Here is a 20,558-nt window from a genome sequence, read left to right on the forward strand (position 1 = left end):
CACCTTGACCAAAAGTTGATGAACCACTCGGTGTAATTGGTCGCTTCCATATGTAACTAATTCGGCTGCAATTTCATCGGCTCTTGGCATCTTATGATTTTTAAGCCGATGAATTGCATGGACTATTTCTTCTATACTTGGTGGTGGCAGGATTTGTCCGTCATCTTAAGTTGGCGGGACCTCCAACTTGCCGATGTTCTAATTGTTCAGTAGCTCATCAAAGTACTCAACTCATCGCTCCAATATTCAGTCGGAAATCAGATTTCCCTCTTTGCCTCGGCAGGATGAACATCGAGGTGTGCAAGGCTTCATCCTGTTGATTTGTTGGTAAGACTTGCGCGCTTGGTGCGGCTGCTCCCTCTACTTTTCGAGTTGATAGACCTGTTGGTTCTCCCAGGCTTCCTTTTTCCGTCTGTGATGTCGCCTCTCTGCTCGACGGCGTTCGTGATAAGTCTCCCCGCGTGCTCACCTCCTTGGAGAATGCAACATTACTCGGTATACAGCGTTCTTTGGTTCGGTTGATAGCTTACATTGATCGTCAAACCAGCCGTTCTGACTCTTTTTATGGCTGGGGCCAAGTATGTTTGTTTCCGTATTTATGATCAGGTGGTCCTTTGTTGACTGCGGTTATTGCGGCATCCATTTCATTATAGGTGTTGCAGAGGGCTGTGATGTGGATGGCTTCATTGTTAACTCAGCCTGATTGTCAGAGGGGATTCTGGGTGGTGTTGTTATTGGAGCTCGAGCACCATGCCAACGAGATAGTGATCATCCTTCTCTGTCTGCAGCTATTCGTTAAGAAAGAGCTTCCAGCTGTCGCCACGTGGAGGTGGAGATAGGGCTTGGTAGTAGAGCTGTTGGTGTTTGTTTAGCAGGTGTTTCCCAGGTTTTATACACCATCGTGGGTACCAGTTCAAGTTTCGCCCTGGGACCTATACTACCCTTTGACCACAAGGGTAGTTCAATATCTTATAGGTATAGCGTTATGTCGTTTGTGTAGCCCACCAACATAGTCGCTTCCGGAAACTGAAGGTTATATACATTATTGTTCATAATGTTTCACTGCTTTGGACTGAGTAGGGAGCCCTGGGAAAGAATATACTCCTGGCGTCTATCATCAACGTCCTACTAGAGCCAGGTCATATGCTAACATTATCTATCATCAACTGTCAGTGTGGGATTTGCAATGAATCCTTTTTCTCTGTCTATTTTTTTACAATAATGGTAAGTTAGTAGAGAAATCATTCTGGATATACTGTAATGCTCGCTTCCATTGGAACAATCTATTCCTGCTAGGGTAACTTTTAATGAGTGAAGTAAAGATGGAAAGCAAGTTTGTCATTTTCTGCATTAGAATTGTGCCTCCTAATTTAGCAATTGCGTTGTCAATTACACCCGCTTTTCTAGGTGTCAAAAATTTTCAGATTTTAGATAAGTAAATACTACCACATACACTTTGAAGTATATTTCTTGGGAATAATATCAAAACTACCTAAATTCATTTTTTACACCCACATCACCGAAATTCTGTCTACTTGGCACATTTTCTTCCCCTGAAGTTCAGTTATAAAAACAAAAGGCATGGGCGACTTTATCGTGAAGACTGGACTAGACTCCACACGTTACCATTCAAATAGATAGTCTTTCATCCTTGGTATTTACCGTACTGTCTTTCTCATGACTTTTTCCCTGAAATGAATTTTATATGCAATACCAAAAGTATGGAGCATATACGAACATATAAAACAGTATAAGGGCAGGCTCTGCAATGTCATTGTTTTTATTGTCCCACAAGACCAAGGAAAGCATATAAAGCTGTGTCGATCAATTGATGGTGTCCTTCTCTTCCATGGATATTGTATATTTTCATAAACGAAATGGACTGGCATCGCCATTATCATAAAGAAATCTCGGATATCATTCCACAATGCAATGAACTAAGAATAATTTTGTATTTCATATGACGGATCCGTGTAAATGCGAAAGAGTCCTATTACGATTTGTCCCTCGGGACATACAAAACCATTTTCACATATTCAACGAGTATCTCAAAGATACGACTTCATGCCGTTGTTTTTTGAGTATATACTGCTAGTCACAATGCTGCTTGTGTTAACTTTGATTATTCGTACGTGCCCAAAACATTTTCTTCCGTCATAACACCATATCAGAATAAAATGTTATTGTTATATGACCCTTGGAATTGGAGTGTGGTTAAGTAATTCGTCGTGTTATTGTCGAGCTTGAATGGCTTATTCATTTTTGTGAAGATGATTTCCGCTTTCCACAAGCATGAATGTCCTCGTGATCCTTGATCAATAACCAATTGCGCGAGAGAAAGCGGTGCACAAAAGCAAATATTATTTAGTGTAAAGTAGCCGGTTAAAAGGGTCAAAGAGATTTCTTAATTTTTACTTTAATGGATAAGAAGAATTTTCCGATATTTCAATCATAAAACAAAAGGTATATAACGAGCTCTGAGTTCAGAATTTTAATGCCTCTAATTAATATTGCCGACCCTTTATTAGGCAATCGCTCAGACCAAGAAGAAACGCATAAACAGAGAGACAATGTTGCCGATAAGAATAGGCTCGTACATCTCCCGGGAAAGATCCTAAAAAATGTGCTCCTTACCGCAATACCTTTTCTTCACCACCAAAACTTTGACAAATATATGTTAGTGGATGTTGTGGCAATATATTTTTATTGTAAATTGAATTAAGGTGGTTCAACCTGAACCAAAATAACTAGATAAATTTTTATGTCTATTTTATTATCCTTCGTCTACTCCGATAAAAGAAGGTGACTCAATCAAATTTAAAACGCCTGCATGGCGACAAGACTTTATCTTTTTGTAATAATGTGCGGTGGTATGGTGTTGATTGGATAGTGAGCAAGGATTTCTTTCACATTTCTAAGAAAGCGTATCTGATAATGAAATCAATCAGAGACGAAGTATGATCAATGAGAATTGGAAACAGTTTATTGACTGAAAAGGACAGCCTACTCCCTAACATTTCGTCCCTCAGAAAATTCTTCTGTTTTTTCAGATATTGGGAAACGTTGCGGTTCTATTAACGTGTGATAGCATATTCACTTGTACCCACAAAACAAGTCATATATAGTGAAATACTATGGAAACCAGCTTCTTTCACTAGAAATAAAAAGATATAGCATATTCTTAACAGATTTGTTAATGGTTCGCTGGTGCCATACACGGACCCAACATCTACCCTCAGCTACACACGGCAGGCACAAAAAAAGTCAAAGTCGTTCGTCTATATGAAAAAATACATTTTATTATCGACGAAAATGTGAGGCCATTTGTTTCCATTATTTTTAATATAGCTATGAGTGGTCATCTGATGTTACAGTGATATACGACCATGGCTTTCAAGGATCTACAAAGTAATAGATTTTTATCACTGAAGAGGCGGTCATGCACGTACACACCGAGGAGAGATTGAGGAGTACACTCCGGTTATTGCGAAGGGATTTGCGATTACTAGGGCCAGGAAGCATCCTGCTATATGTAATGGCAACGGAACTCCCTCGTTTCGAGCTGGGATAGTAATTTTAAGTTGGATTCATTCGGGAAATTCATTTTTTGAATATTTCATGAAATGTGCGCCCATCATCATCTACTCATCTTCTTATCATCGTCATTATCCTTATGCGAGTTCTTTCCCATCACTTAATGCTGGCAATTGAAATCTGTTTTCTCTTAAGTGGCTTCTGGTTAAACTCGTATTCGGATCAAAGCGTTTTCGAAATCGTTTGGTTCACTGAACCTGTACTACCTACAATGGCATGTTACTCTTCCTATAACGTACCGTATACATAGAGTCAGTGTATCGTATCTCGTAATCGTCCTGTTGCGGAAATGTTTACCGAAAATTAAAGGGATCATGAGATACTTTTCGATTCTTTGCTCTTGTTTTGTACGTTTTTGTTGCTGTTAGGCTTTGTATTGGCGTTCTGTGAATGAATTTGGGGTAGTGAACAAACTACGGTACTTCTCAATTCTTGCAAGGATTCCATTGACATATGCCCTACTCGAATTGGATTGTCGCTTGACGAGGTCATGGATATGTTGTTATTGATTTTCATTGAATTGTATGCTGAATTTGGTCGGATTATTGGTAGTTGACCCTGAATTAGATTTAAATTCTTCTAGTTTATTTCAGTATCTAATGGAAAGCGTCAAATTTCGGTATAACTAAACAACAGATAAAAACTACTATGCGTACTCCCTTTCGTTTGGGCAAATTAAAAAGGCAGAGCTATATTTTATGAACTCTAAAATCGTCTTTTACAGAAAATTCGATATTATTGTACGATTGAACTCATTATTTCGCAAGCATTATATATGAAATTCAATATTAATGTTAGAGTTTAGGTCCTGTTCACGAAAATGAAGCCATAGATAATGATCCATGATCCAAATCCTAAGTATAAAATTTTTTATTATTTTAGTTTTATATTTACTATGGCAAATTCCAAACTAATTTAAGCTTATCAAATCAATCACAGAATTTAAGATGAAACAATTGAAATAAAGATAGGTTATCTTCCGTAGGTTTATATTCACAGCCGGATAACGTACTTTGGCACAGGGAAGGTATTACTATTATAATCCAATCATTTCCAAAAAGGTTTTCTCCACACAAGGAGAAAATATCAAAAGTGAAAAGCCAATCTTAGTTTTGTAGAAGCAGCCGTGCCGCTGCTGTTCTCCAAGGTGGTTTTGATATCTGTTATTTTAAGTTTTGTGTAAAATCAAACTTTATTACAATTGAATCAATGTCCGTCTGTCTGCCTCTCTCTTTGTCATTGTCACGAAGTCTGCAACAACAACAACCAGTATCCGGCCTATGCTTGCCTTAATTAGGAAATCCAGACATCCCGGTTTCGCGCCGAAGTCCACCAATTCGGAACCTATTGAGCCGGATTTTAACCACAACCTAACGGTCATGGTATCGCTCATAGATTTCGTCGTTATGTTAGCTACGGAATCGTCCATTCTCATGTAGAGGGCCAAAAATTCTTTGGAGAATTCTTCTCTCGAACACGGCCAGAATTCGTAATGTCTCTTCCTAAGAATGTAGGTCTCCGAGGAATACATGAGGACTTGCAAGATCATTGTCTTGTACAGTAAGAGCTTTGAGGCTATGATGAGACGTTTCGAGAGGAACAGTTTCTATAAGCTGCAATAGGATCCGTTGCCTGCCAACAACAATGCGCGAATTCCATCGTCATAGCTGTTATCGGTTGTGTTTTTCAATCCTAGATAGGAGAAGTTATCAACGGTCTCAAAGTTGTAATCTCCTGTGTTTATTCTTCCCGTTTGACCAGTGCGATTTGATGTTGTTGGTTAGTTTTTGGTGCTGACGTTATTTATATATTTTGTCTTGCCTCCATTGATGTGCCGCTCAATATCTCGCACAAATTGCCGCCTGCTCGATCTGGATGAAGGCAGTTTCATCTCGGATCGTTCTTTCCATGATGTCGATATCGCCAGCTTAGGCCAGTGGTTGGGTGGACTGGAAGAGGATCGTGCCTCTCGCATTTATCTTCAGGGCCTGGTTAAAGAGGATGCATGACAAGGCATCCCCTTGTCGTAGACCGTTGTTGATGCCGAATGGTGTCGAGATTGGTCCGGCTGCTTTTATCTGGCCTCGTAAATTGGTCAGGGTCAGCCTAGCCAGTCTTATCAATTTCGTCGGGATACCGAATTCTCTCATGGCTGCGTACAATTTTGCCCTAGCTATGTTATCATAGGCGGCCTTAAAGTCGATGAAAACAGGATGCAACTGATGTTCATATTCCAACAGTTTTTCCATCGCTTGCCGCAGAAGAAAAATCTGATCTGTTGCTTATTTGCCAGTATTGAAGCTTCTTTGGTATGGGCCAATGATGTTCTGGACATATAGGGCTATCCGGCCTAACAAGGTAGCGGAGAATATCTTATAGATGGTACTCAACAACGTGATACCTCTATAATTGCTACACTGCGTTTTATCTCCCTTTTTATGTGTGGAGCAGATAATGCCTGGTTGCCAGTCATCAGACATTGATTCGTTTCGCACACCTTGTAAAAGCTATATGCATAGAGAATTACACTGCTCTACGACAACACTTAGTGCCTGAAGAACTCGTGTGCTGGGTTCAATTGGTCTACCACAATTCGAAAAGTAAATTTCGAAGTGTGGCGGGTGTATCAAAACCGCTTCTTTATTCTATTGGTGATCATCAAGGTAGCGCCCCTTACCACTCCTCTTTATTCTTGTTATGGACACCATCACACGGAACTTTCAACGTCCAGCACCCTATACACTGCTTTATGTATATGATAGTTTCTTAGCATCTAATAGCAAACATTTTCTGCAGCAGCTTGTCCAAAAATGGAATGGTCGCCTCATGCAAGATCGTCTCAGATTGCATCTGAATAAAATTTTTGACTGCCGATCCCCATGAAACAGGCACAGTCATTGTCAGCGGCAGTGATCTGCCCAGAACTGAGTGAGTTAAATAACGCTATCAGCCAATGGAGAACTGCGTTATCAAATTGCTTCACACATTAACGCAGCCTGGATGAAGTGGCGCTCCACAACTGGTGTTCTTTGTGATCGACGTATCAACGAACGCCTCAAATCTAAAATTTACCGCAATGTCGTCCGTCCTGTCTCCCGCTATGGTTCTGAGTGTTGGCCGACTATAAAAGACTATGAACGGCATCTTGCGGTAATGGAGATGAAGACGTTGCGTTAAACTAGTGGCGTGACACGTTTTGATCACACAATAAGGATACCTATGATCGATATGGTGTTGCACCAATCTTGGAAAAATTGCGAGTGAAGCGAATTCGATGGTATGGTCATGTAATTCGCGCTAAAGACAATTCACTTGCCAAGATTGGTCTGAACATCAAAGTCGATGGTAATCGACTGAAAAGCCGGGCGAAACAATGGTGGCTTGATACGCCCAATGGGATTTAAAAACCCCTGGATTGCATTCAGATCAGGCATTTGATAAAATAAAATGGTGAAACTGATCACGACAAGCCGACCCCGCTTGTGAACGGGACAAAGGTTGAAAAAAAAGAAGAATTACACTGTCTACCGAGTAACTAACATTTTCCACTTTTTCTTTATCACAAATAAGTTTATCGTCACATAATCCTCTTCTACCGAGGACGTTATCGCTCTGGAAAACAAACTTATCTTCCACAAATGCACGCACTTCGTGAATTTTTTCTTTGAAATTAATGAAAAAAAAAATAATATGAATAGATTCAAATTAAAAAAAAAATACAAATTGGTATCGTGGGTTCATTTGGACCCCAAGCTATTTGTATTTCTGCTGGTAGCAAAGACTATCCGGGATACGTTCAGCAACCACCGCAGCATGTGACGTAATGAGATTACTTAGAGTAAGTTAAAAAATATAAATATTAGGATAAAAATGCTTACGGTGCTGTCCATTTGGACTACAAAACTCCAGTTAAGTTTTCAAAATCAACACCAACAATTGGGCTCATCCGACATAAATTGGATGGAATCCCCAATCTTAAAATAAACAGAAATTATATATATTTAGAGTTAATCAGTTTTTTAAAAAAATCTTATTTTTCTTCATGTTTCATATTCTTGGAAATACTCAAAATTTCTTCTATCGAAAATTTGCTTATTATTGATGACATGTGCTTTCCTATTGATGCCCTGTGAGTCTTATCATCAAAATATAAACAAATGAAAAAAAATAATAAATAAATGTAAGACCCCCAAAAAACGGTAAAGCAACTAAAAATATAATGAAGCGTCTTCAGCAGCTGTTGTAGTTAGTTATATTTTAGCAAGCATGCTCATTTAATCATAAACCGTTTCATGATTGGCAAATATGTGGAAATTATTAAAAATCATTTTTGAAACGCCGGCTCAATTGTAAATACATAGAGTCATGAATTTCGCTGTGAACTCAGTCTTCATCATGGTTTGAGTGTACGGACAATTCGTCAGCATCGAAAAGTTTAACCATGGATACACTATTTTGAATCTTTTATAACGAAGTGAAGAAACGTTGCGGCCAGTATTCAAGTAGGCCAATTAGGGGCGAATCAGCTGAAATCAGCATCGCTAGACAACCTGCCTAGATTTAGGGCCACAACCTTATAAGGTAATTCTGGCGCAAGAATCGCAGTTGGGCGACTATAGGCAACGAGATGAATTCGTTAAGTGAGCACTGGAAATTTCTGCCGGAGATGCGGATCATCTCCTTGGACGAGGTCCATTTTTTGCTCAAGGGTTAAGTATGACACTGTTACCCAAATTGAACATTAAACAAAAGGCTGGAAGAAGTTCCAAGAGAGGTAGTAGGAGAAAGCTACCTAGTTTTATTTTTATTCTAAGAGAGGTTTATTCGAGGATATCGAAAGGAATGCCCACCTTTTGATGGGGAAAATGATAGTACAATCGCGCCATGTGGCGAGAACTTGACTAACGAGGAAATATTTCAGTATCTTCTCAAGCTGGAGAATTTGACTGGATACAATTGAACAAGTCGTTCCTAAGATTAAACCTGGGAATAATATGGAAGGATGTGAAACTGTAACCATAAAAGTGCTAAAAAATGAGAAGCCTTCTGCTCTCTTGCGCCAGAAAAATTTATCAGAGTTATGGGGGCTATCGTCATCCCATATTGGTTGAGTCCAAATCACTCCTTAAGACCGTGCGGAATCTTATCCGCCAATATTACATAAATGAGGTGAACTCCCAATGGCGTAAAACTGTATTTCACCAAGCGATTCAGATGCCATGTTTACAAAGATAAATATGTTATTCCGGAAGAAGTCACGAGTAACTGTGCCGAAAATCAAAGTCTGTAATAGCGAAAGACAAAATCTTATTGACTTAGGTATAGAAAGTAATAGTGTAACTGCTGATGGGCAAGGCAATTACATTGTGATGGATGATGCCCTTAAACTCGAGCTTATGGGAGAGCGGTTTGACTTGGTGCATCGATCAAGAACGGACTTAGGACCAACGTGGAAATCGTGGAACGAGATATCCATAATTTCAAAAGCAGCCTAAATGACACTACAGCCCTGCGATGCAGGCTGATCTCATACCGAGTGATAATCTGGTTGGCTACTTTGCCTCATGTGGGGAATTACCTCCATATTCAGACGGGTAAACAATAAGAGATCATCCTGTATAAATGGCATTCCCAACGTAGTTCTCAGGCATTTACCGGGCGTTGCCATTCGGAATTATTGCATCCTGTTGAATAATTTATTGAACAATTCCTTCTTTCCAAGACAATGGGAAGAATTAGGCAGATTTCCAAATTGCCGCGAAGCAAGATGATTCTGAGCGCAATCCTTAATAAGAAGTGCGTTAAATACCTGTGCATCTTGATGAGCGTCTCCAATTGACCGAGCACGTTAAAGTTGCGCTAGAAAGCGCTCGCAAGGCATTCATATTTCTTCGAAGACTCTTTTATACTCCACTTCTAACTGAATGGATAGAATCATTTTCTGCCTTACTCTGGATAGACCAGTACTCACCTACGGGTGCCCTATTTGGTTTAACTTGAGTACCAGCCAGATGGAGAAAATAAGGATCTTTGAAAGGAAATGCGCACCTGCATGGGGTTTAACAGGACTGCTTTGTGAAATTATGAACATTATGTAACTAATGAGGTGATGTAATGACGGGTATTTCGAGAAAATTCTCACGAGTGGCTTCATTCCTCCCGAAGCTTTCGTGTATAGGTGAGTCGCCGACAAGAAGGTGTATGGTGGGAGAGAAGTTACAGTACAATATCACCAGAACTTGATTGTGGGGACTCTGGGATTCGACTGGAAATACTCCAGGGCGAGAACAATTAATGGTAAGCGGGATGAAAAGGAGAAATCCTGGTACTGGTAGCTTCGGGATCCCAACTAGCGGCGGCCATGCTCAGTTCTGCCATTTGTCCCATGGTGGGACTATGTAAATATGTTGCTTTCACCTCCGGTCATTATGGATTAGATATTTTATTATATTGTATTTTGTTCATTTCGCTCATCAAGAAAAAAATTGCAAAATATATGAAAATCTACCAATACATATATTATTCTTTTTATTGGCTTTAAGATAAATAAATTGCATATTTTTTTGTAGTAGCCTTAACAATAAATTTACATTTCAGAACTAGTTTTTTTAAAATATAAAGTGCAGAATTAGGTTAACATATTTCGTTTACTTTTTTTCGTCAACAAGACACAGTTAACTTGTCGGTTTTTTGACGATTTCTCGACAACTCAGATATTATTTTTCAATTTAAAGCCCCCACAGTGATAATAATGTTTATTCCATTTTTTCTTGTTAGAATATAAGGTTGTTTCTCATTCTTTCTTGTCAACCTACATTATTACTGTTCGATATTGTTCTAAATAGAACCGATTTGTTCTTTAATATAGTCCTCATTATTTTTGGATCATAGAGTAACTTTCCTAACTACATAATTTTATACAAGTACACGTGCGTTCCGTTCAGAAAAGACTATTCTTGTGGAGTGCACAAGTCTACGCAGACTAAACCCAGAATAATCTTTTCTGACATCCCCTAATAATATTCCTTCCAACATCATAAATGGTAAAATGTACTAAGCTCATCTGTGTTGACATATCGGATTACAATAATTAGCTTCTTAATTAACCCTTTCGATTTTTTCCTCTTGTCTCCTCTGCTTAAGCTTTAATTTCGCATTGTTCTGCTCTGTTACTCGAGCGAAAATTGTAGAAGAAAGTTTCGTTCTTTTTACGGAATGGAGCGTGAACCCTTTACACTCTGATACCTTATTACCAATGTTAACTTTCTCCACTGCTCGCCAGCTCCTTGAGCGTTTTGCTTTTTTCCAGACAGCTATCGTTTACGGATTAAAAACTCCTTTTCTACCCTATTTAGTCTGTGCTATTTTCTCACTCGAGGGATAATAATTGTGTAGTCGCTGGTGCCGTTGATGGGAAGGTATCTTTTGAAAATTTATACAGGGATCGGATTACATAATTTTCCTTTTCGAGCTGTAAAAATATTATTTTTGAAAGGGTGAGAGAAATAGCAGCGGAAGAGCGTGTATAAATATTTAGTTGTGTACAAGTAGGATATTGATTAGTAAAATCATATGACAAGGCCTATAAGAGTACTTTGGAGTTAGGACAGCAAAGTTATTACCTAGTTCCATAATATTTTATAATTTGTAACGTTACTTCTCGCTTCTGTGAGACAAATCAGAAAGTTCGGAAGGCTTGCTTATGCCTTTTGGTACAATTCACTTTCAATTTGACATACATATATATGTATGTATGTACCTTTATCCCAACAATCTATCTACACAAATCAAATGATTCCTCCAAATTTATCTCCACCTTGCGATTTTCCAATTCCCTGGTATTTCCATCTTCCGCATGGGCATAACATAAAATCATTGACCCTTTATTATATCTTCCATAAACTTCGGGATGATTTACAACGTTTGGTCCAGTTACGATTCTTGTAGTATCCACCACTACGATTACGATCACTATGGGATCACATGTCAATATAAAAATTATTTTCCAGCATATTATTTTTGATTTAAGGAAAATTCATTTTTGTTGGAGTTCTGCCCTTGTCCTGTCTCATCTCTAGAGAGCCGAAAAATCCTGAAGTTTGACTATAAAAGTTATTGCATTGATAAAGATATAGACCTTCCCGATTTTTCTAAGGGAACGTGAAGGACTATGGGATTTAGGTGTATGCATGCTAAAGTGACCAGTTGTCTTTATGGCTTTTGGTGATTACGATATGACGATGGGGATGCTTTCTTTTCCAAAGGATGGAGGTGAGTTTTGGCGTGTGCAGTGAATGGTATGTAGGTATGTAGGTAATAAAATATATTGGACCGTAGAAATCAATGAGTTATGCTTTATGATATGAAGACTCAGCAGAAAAATGATATTCCCTTATTATAAAGAGGAACAATGGAAGCTACAATAACAGCAAAACGTTATTTTCCGCACAACAAATGTTTTATAACCAAGTTATTATTGGAAATTTTGCTTTTAGTTTAGTTTTAATAAAACTGAATGACCTTCATGAGACATACAATTGAGTGCTTTCTAAACTTTCTAATCATTAACATGTGTTGTAAATTACTAGATAGCCCTTTGGCAGCACAAGGCTGCAGGCGAGATAGTATAAGTGGCAAGCTCTCCGCTCCGTAAAATAGAAACGAGCCAACACGTCCTAAAGGTTGGGGGCTATGCAACAGGCTGACAATCTGTTCACTATATACCATACTACTTTCTTGAAAACCGAGTCTCGGATCGGCTAAAAAATATAACGACGAATATTGCCACGGGAAAACGACGAGTTTGGAATCTGAAACTTCCTGTTCAGATTTGGTGCTCATTGATAACTATTTGAAAAAACAAAAAACAAAAGTACAAGATAGGTGCCTAGGTGATCCAGTCTGAAATCTGAGGATGCCGGGCAGTTGCATAAACTGTACAGGGCCGTCTCCTCCTCCTCCCCACATTGGCTGCACACAGCCGAAACCACTACCCCAATCTCTCCCATATGGTAGTTTAAGGGACAGTGTCCCGTCAAAAGCCCTACTAGGGTTTTCATGTCCCACTTCTTAAGGGACAACAAAAATGCCGCTCTAGTGGCTCTAGGCTTCTTCACAAGGATTTTCGCTTGCCGGCAAGAGTCCAAATTTCTCCACTCGGCTGCATGAATCCTTGCAATTTCACCCTTCAGAGTAGACTTGACAGTAGATGGTCGGATTCCAAGAGCTGGTTCTGGCCCCACCATTGTGGATCCAGACCATCGGCGAGCCAGTCTGTCAGCCTCCTCATTACCGGCGTTGTTAGAGTGCCCCGGCACCTACATCAGGAATCTTTCGTTCAATCGGCCAAGTTTCAGCAGCACCTGATGACAACTCCACGCCAACTGGCTTGATATGTTGTTGCCATTTAGTGCTGATAATGCGGCCCGACTGTCGGAACAGCTTCGAACGGTGTGACCCATCCATTTTGTCGCTTCTTCTGCTGCCAATGAAATGGCATATATCTCCGCCTGGAATATGATCGTTATTTTTCCGAGGGGTTGGACCAGTTCTATAATCGGATTCTCCAAGAACACCCCTACGCCCGATCCATCCTCCATGACTGACCCGTCGGTGAAGATTATTAGGTGTGTAATCTGAAAAGACTCATGGCCACTTGTCGACCATTCTTCTCTTTCGGTGATTATGACAGTGTATGTCTTTTCAAAGACGAATCTGGAAACCATATGATGGGTTGGCATCAGGGCTACCGGATGTTTTTCAAGGAATTTCCAGATAGACGCATGACCGTTTGATTGGCCGCCTTTCCATGCCCCAATGGTGTCGAGCCTATATGCGTCGTTGGCCGCTTTTCGTTTGACCTTCAAGTAAAGTCGGCGTAGTACTCATTGCTCCAGTAATACTTAGGCAACCAAATCTCCGAATCTGCGTTAGCAGCTTCCTGCTTAATTAAATGGCAAAGTTCAGTCTTGGCCACCGGACGAGGCATGCATACATCAAAATGGGTTTTATTATGGATGTATACATCCAGTATATCCGTTTAAGTGAAAGTCCCCAGGTCTTACCTATCGCATTCCTACAGCACCAGAGCAATCTGCAGGATTTCCGATATTGTTCCTGGATATATTGCTTCCACGTTAACTTGGAGTCGAAATCTACTCCTAAGTACTTCACTGTTTGTGCCAGCTGGATTTCCGCCTCTGCTAAGGTGGGTAGCGCATAGCGACCCCGCCTGACGCTCCTAATGGACATAGCTAGTCCAGTCTTCCTAGCGTTCACCGTGAGTCCATTGCGGAGGCACCAGCTGTGGATTACATGTAGAGTTGCATTCAAGCGGTCACATACTGTGTCCGGAAACTTGCCGGTAATTATTACGGCTAGGTCGTCCGCAAATGCTTGCGCGAAGACTTTTTTGTCCTCCAGGAGCCACAGCAGGGTATCCCTTACCAAGAGCCATAACAGTGGAGAGAGAACCCCTCCCTGTGGGCAGCCTCTGAGACATTCTGATTCAATAGACTTCTGGCCGACCGATATGTGGATTTTTCTCCACTCTAGCATGTGAAGGAACCAACTGATTAGCAGCACGAATTGCCGCGAATAAGGCATAATTGAAGGCACCTTCGATATCCATGAATGCGCCTAAGGCGTATTCTTTTTCGGACATCGCCTTTTCAATTTTTGCCGTAAGTTCATGGAGTGCTGTCTCCGTGGATTTGCTTTTCTGGTAGGCGTGTTGCCTATGGTGAAGTGACCACTTAGGAATGTGTGTATCCCTTATGAAACGATCTGCTAGTCTTTCTAGTCCTTTTGGCAGAAAGTACGTTAGGCTGATCGGTCGAAAGCTTTTTCCATCTGTGTAGGTGGGTTTTCCTGGTTTGCGAATGAACAACACCTTCACATTTCGCCATTTAATTTGAATATAAGCGTGTGCTAGGCATGCACGACATATATTCCGAATGTGTAGACCCAGGGCATCCATTCCTTCCATTACTAACGCAGGGATGATGCCATCCGGACCTGTAGACTTGTATCTATGGAACGAGCTAAATGCCCATTTTACTCGTTCAAGGGGTCAAGAGTACTGACAGGAGGTGCCTGCTTCGGCTCGTCGGTTAAGGACTAGGTCCCAATTGGATTGGTTCCCACTTGAATAAGTGGAGAATCTGAGTCTAGACTCAGATTCTCCATCGATGAGCTCCGGGTTGCCCCTTCACTCGGGGTTGGATCGTCACGATCGAAGTTTAATTGTGCTTGCTTAATAGGTTTATGTTTTTGTTTTTTTTTTTTTGTTTTTTCATAGTTGGCTACTATTGCCTCAGTTTTTCCGGGGAAAGTAAGTCGGCAGAGCTCCTTTTTGCCGAGATAAGGCTAGTTGAAATTGGGGGTCGCCTGGTACCCAGAGTTCACCGTTTACGGCCACATCTTAACCCCTGTGACCATTCAGTCCTCGGCACGGTAGTCACACCTTGGCTTGGGGTTTTGATTACCGCTTGGCTTCAGGTGTCACCTCCCGTTTCCTGGAGGATCTTCCTTACTGAACTCCCTCACCACGACAAGGTAGGTAATCGTCGAGGGAGATATAACTAACGAACGAATTGGAAGCGGGCAGAAAGTCGGTGATAGTGGAAACCTGTTAATCTCATCGATTTCCCATCCTCGTGAAGGATCACGTCATTGAGAAGCGAGGTACATCTAGCATCTTTGACGTACGCTCATACAGCAATCCAAATCGTGATAGTGACCACTATCTAGTCCGAGCAAGATATTGATGTCGTATAGTAAATAATAGGAGTGACGACTCCTTCCAGCTTTCAGATTCAATGTTGAAAAGCTCAAAGACTGTGAGAATAATAAATTTAACATTTAACAAACGCTAAACCGATACCAGGAAACTGAAACTTTCAGAAAAAACCATCGGACATGAACATCTGCGGAAACGAAATGAATGGTTTGATGAGGAGTAGCAGTAGGCCATGTGAAAAACGATGCATATATATGCATATCACCCATAAGAACTAGACGAAGGAAATACGTAGAATTAGGATATACCGCTAACAAAGTCTGCAGAAGGAAGAGACGAAAACATAGAAGTGATGATATTTATAGACAGAATGGTAACGTTAAGTTATACAACATAAAATCCTTTTGACGAAAAGAATGATTGCTAGGTCCTAGCCTATTTCAAAGTGGAAAGTCAACAATTAATCAGATATTGTATGTAAGGTAGATAAGGGAGAAGATCTGAAAATATAATGTTAATGTCTATATTTCTATTGATTTCAAATAGGTATACGACAGTATCGATTTATCGGTGCTATACAAAATAATGTCCGAATTTGAAGTTTCAACTAATTTGATTAGATTCGTCAGAATGGCAATGAGTCAGTCTAGTGCTCAACTAAAGATCTGAATATTACTTAACATTGCTCTGTAGTACGTATATAATTAGAATGATACCAGCAGGTTTAAATGGTACAAATCATCCCATATAAGGGCCCATGTCGTAACTTTGCAACAAAGTTATAGTTGAGTCCTCAGGAGAATCTTAGACCCAGTGGCGGTGGACGATGGGTGCTGAATGAAATACGTGAGTTATACCTATTATACTTCTAACCAGAAGTCGCCATTGAAATTAAGAATCGAAAGCTCCAGCGGGCAGGCCATTTAGGGGCCAACTAAAAACAGAAGTGGAAGATAAATGGTCACCCAGAAAACCTCCAAACCAATGGAGAGACCCAGTGGGCAACACAAGTTAAAGTTACCAAGAAGAGTGGAAGCGAAAACTTCATAAGGCCAAGGGTCAACATCAAACAGTAGCATCATAGAAAAGAAAGCTGGCAAATGGACCTTAAAACCTTAAACTTTGTTAAATTAAATTCATCCTTCGGTTTTCATGCGCCCGGCTTCAATACAATAAGGCACAATTTATTTGCTGCTATAAAGGTGTTTTCCCATGTGTCGGGCAAAGGGATTTTCTGATATTCCGAGTCGTTCAGAAATTACAGTGTTAAACAGGTAAGGAGTTTGCAGCCGCGGCTAGAGTACTCGATGAGAAAGAGCATCGAATCTTTCTTTACCTGTTAGTTTTTTACCTAAGTCTTATAAATTCGAACACAGGTATAAATATCAAAAGATGGAAAACCAATCAATTGTCTAAACTTATTTGCTGTTTGGAATAAAAAGGATAATCCAGTCTAGAGTGAGCGCTGAAAAGCTTTCAAGCTATACTCAGTTATATTTTGTTGTGAGTATTGTGCTTTTTGTGTGTTCAGCGATTTTTTTAAATGGATCGTACGAAGGGAGATCGCTTTAACGTTCAAAGTCATGCTCGCACTAAAAAACGAGTATTTCATGGGAATCGATACTTATCAGAGAAGAAAAAGGACTTCGCATCAACATCAGCAAACAAACTTTTAGCAAGCATGAACAGGGATGTTCCAATTGCGACAAGTTTTGTATATTGTATTATATATTTGATTTCGCTGCAGTTTTCTCCGGTAATGCTGCAAATTTCTGCAAATAATAAAATATAGGTAGTAGTAAAAAAGGACTGCGTGGGACATGTTGAGAAAAGAATGGGAACGCGGCTTAGAAATGGAAAGAGAAATCACAAAGGCATTGGTGGAAAAGGGGCAGGAAAACTTACTGATAAGGTTATTAACGACCTCACTACATTTTTTGGGCTAGCTATTCGTCGACACGCAAATTCGATAGAAGGAATGAAGCAAGAAATTTGGGCAACTTTCTTCCATAAATGTTCTACAGACGAAAATCTTCAGCATCAAAATTGTCCAGCAGGCGAGGACAGTTGGTGCAAATGGCGCAAAGCGGAAGCTAAAGGAGAACTGGATAGTTTTCACCACGAGAAGGACCCTTTGACTGAAGAAGTTCAAACAGTCATCAAACCAATCTACGAAGATTTGTCACGAGAAGATCTCGTGAACTGAAATTTAGGAGCAGAGACCCAGAATAACAATGAGTCGTTAAAGGCATTGATCTGGACTTTCGCTTCTAAACACCTTCATTCTGGGGCCAAGGTCATAGAAATAGCCACTTTCTGGCTGTAATTATTTTCAATGAAGGATTCAATGGCATTCTCAAAATCCTAGTGACAATGGGATATCAAGTTGGTCACATATGTGAGGTTTATGCCGACCGCCATAATGAAGCGCGAATTTGGCGGTCCGAACGACGATCGACTGACCTCGCTAAAAGAGCCAGAATTGAAACCAGAGAGCAACAATCGGCCTTATAATACTTTTTTGAAGAAACGGAGGGTGCTCTCTATGGACCAGGTATAGTAGATTAATGGTGAGTTAAAATTTTACTGTTGATAATCACATTTAAATTTTCAAATGCGTTTTTCTCGAAACTGCATCTTGAAAATTAGCGAATCATTTGGCTTTACTCTTTTCAGCCATCTCATTATATTATATTAGAGATATCAGTAAATTTTCGGACTTTGTTATTTTCATTTCATCGTATTCGGAGCCTATGCATAATTGTTTGAATTTTGATGACTTCACAAGTCAACTGTATTTTCAGATCCCTATGCAGATTTTCATAACCTCTCTCACCTGTGGTGCATTTTGTCCGTTTATGATCACTCTAACTGGATTCTCCTTTTTGTATTGTACCCAAAACACTACTCTGCGGTACACCAGCTGCATTTTTTTTCAATTCAGAGTAGGTTCCACATATTTCACTGGGAATTGGGATTCTGATGCACATGATTTTAGGGTCTCGAAAAATTCTTCTATGCAATTTATATAACAGACTCTGGTCCCATATCTTATCAAACGTCTGAGCAACATTGTTTTTATTTCCATTGATTCGTGATCCTGTGCACCTGCTGGATTGTGGAACGCTTTCGCAAAAACCGAATTGGTGAGGTGGTATCAGGTTTCGATCCGCAATGGTTTGCTTGACTCTTTTAAGAGGGAGCCTTTCAAATAGCTTGGCTGTAGTAGGGAGTAGTGATATTGGCCAATACGATTCGACTCTACTTGGTTGCTCCTATGGTTTAGGAACCATTTTCACTTCGGCCACTTTCCATTTTTCCCGGATGCATTCTAAAAGCTGCAAATTGCAATAGTTTGATTAGACCCTTTCCTGGCAACTTTAACAGTAATAAGTTTATAGATAGGAGCTTTATTAGAGGACACATTTGTTTTAATTTCTGTCTTCAGTTCATTTGGTTTTATACGGCATATTAGCATTACCCAGGTCCACTTTTCTGATTGGGGTTAAGCATGTAGGCACCTGTATATCTAGAGGCCGGAAGGTACTTTCTAGATGCTTCGCGAGGAGATCTGCCTTAGGCTGTGCAGAAAGAACCCACTTCCCATTTTCCTGTTTAATAGGTGGGACTTGTTTCCTGGATCTTTTTTGACCTTCCGCTGCTTTCCGCAATGAGTAACCTGTCTCTTTTTGTGTTCTCCGATTTGAGATATGTCTCTTGAAGGACTCGTTTTTTTACTTGATAATTAAGGGCTTTAGCTTGTTTGTCAGAAAATTTAAGTTTTTTTTCCTTTCCGTTGTGCCGTTTCTACATTTCTCTGGCGTTAGTTTCTTAACCTCAGCAGGACGGTCAGTATATTTTTTATTCACTCTATGATAAGCCGAAGGCTTTCCCAAGCTGCCTCTTGTATTTTCGTCGTTAGCAGATCGATCTCTTCCTTGTGTCGATAAGCAGTGTTGATGTGGTCATTTTTGCAACCGTTTAGTTGGATGTGCTGCCAACTTTGTTGGCCTACCGCTGGAGTGGAAATTGCACTTTTGTGTTCGTCCTGCTTTAAATAATGCTGTGCGTCCGAATGTAGTTAGCCTAGATCCCCAGAACCCATTTCTTGCTGCGGCTAGTGTTGAGTCATTGAGGAGATCTTCAAACTTTGTTAAATAGTTATACATCAATGATCACAAGCTGCATTTTTTTATCTTAAATTTTCTGTTCTTCGTGGTGTATTTTCTACAACGATGATTATGGTTCCTCCTTTGACAAGCGGGCTGGGATGTGTTGCATGATATGAGCAACAGCCACGAATTTTATCGCTCCAGGACCCGTGGGTTGGTATTCTGAGATAGGGTATATGTCTATCCTCTGAGTATTAAGAAAGGCTTCCAACTCGTGTAGGTGCTTTTGCGTTTGGTTTTCTTGTTATATTTTTGTCTTCTTAAGTTATTCTGTTTAAGTTTGTCAAAAATTTGTTTGTTTATTATTTGTTATTTGTCCAGTCTGTTATTTAAAATGTCGAGTCTATCTAAAATAGTTTTGAATTTTGGTTAGTGCACTCTGCCTTACCACCTGCGAACATTCTATTTTCTTGGATCTAATAACAGGCGTTGGGTTGTTTTTCGCAGCTTAGATTGTCTTTTTTTTGGGGGCAGTTAACCTTGGTGGCAGCGGTCCTTTAGTATTTGCTTCTGTAATTCTTTAGCTACTTCGCAGCCTCCGTAATTGGCCGATTGTTGGCCATTACAATTTACACATTTTGCCGTGGAAGTTCTAATGTTCGGCCATTTTGATAATTCATGGTCACCAGCACATTTGACACAGCTTGGATTTAAAACACCTTCGAGTGTGATTGAAACCTTGGAATCTTTTGCACTGGAGTATTAGGCCGCTCTTAGGTTGTGAATTTTGTTTGTGCTTTCACTATTTTCGAATGTGAGGATCAAAAGTGGTAGCCCCGTTTGCTGAATATTTTCTCTCGGTTACATTGGCTTGTTTTTCTTTTTGCAATATATTCACGGCGATTAGGATCTTAAAACCATTCCCTTTAGGCACACTTTTGTTTTTGTTTTCGTACGTGTACCATTGGATTTCTTGCAATGTTCAGCTTCTTCTTCTTCTTCTGGCTCCATAATTTGTACTTTCCAAACATTGTTGGTTAGAGCAATTACTGAGTACTTCCTCATCATTGTTGCAATTTGTATGCTTTTAACTTTCAGGTGCTTATCGATTC

This window comes from Hermetia illucens, chromosome 1 (assembly GCF_905115235.1).
Source record: "Hermetia illucens chromosome 1, iHerIll2.2.curated.20191125, whole genome shotgun sequence".
NCBI lineage: Eukaryota > Metazoa > Arthropoda > Insecta > Diptera > Stratiomyidae > Hermetia > Hermetia illucens.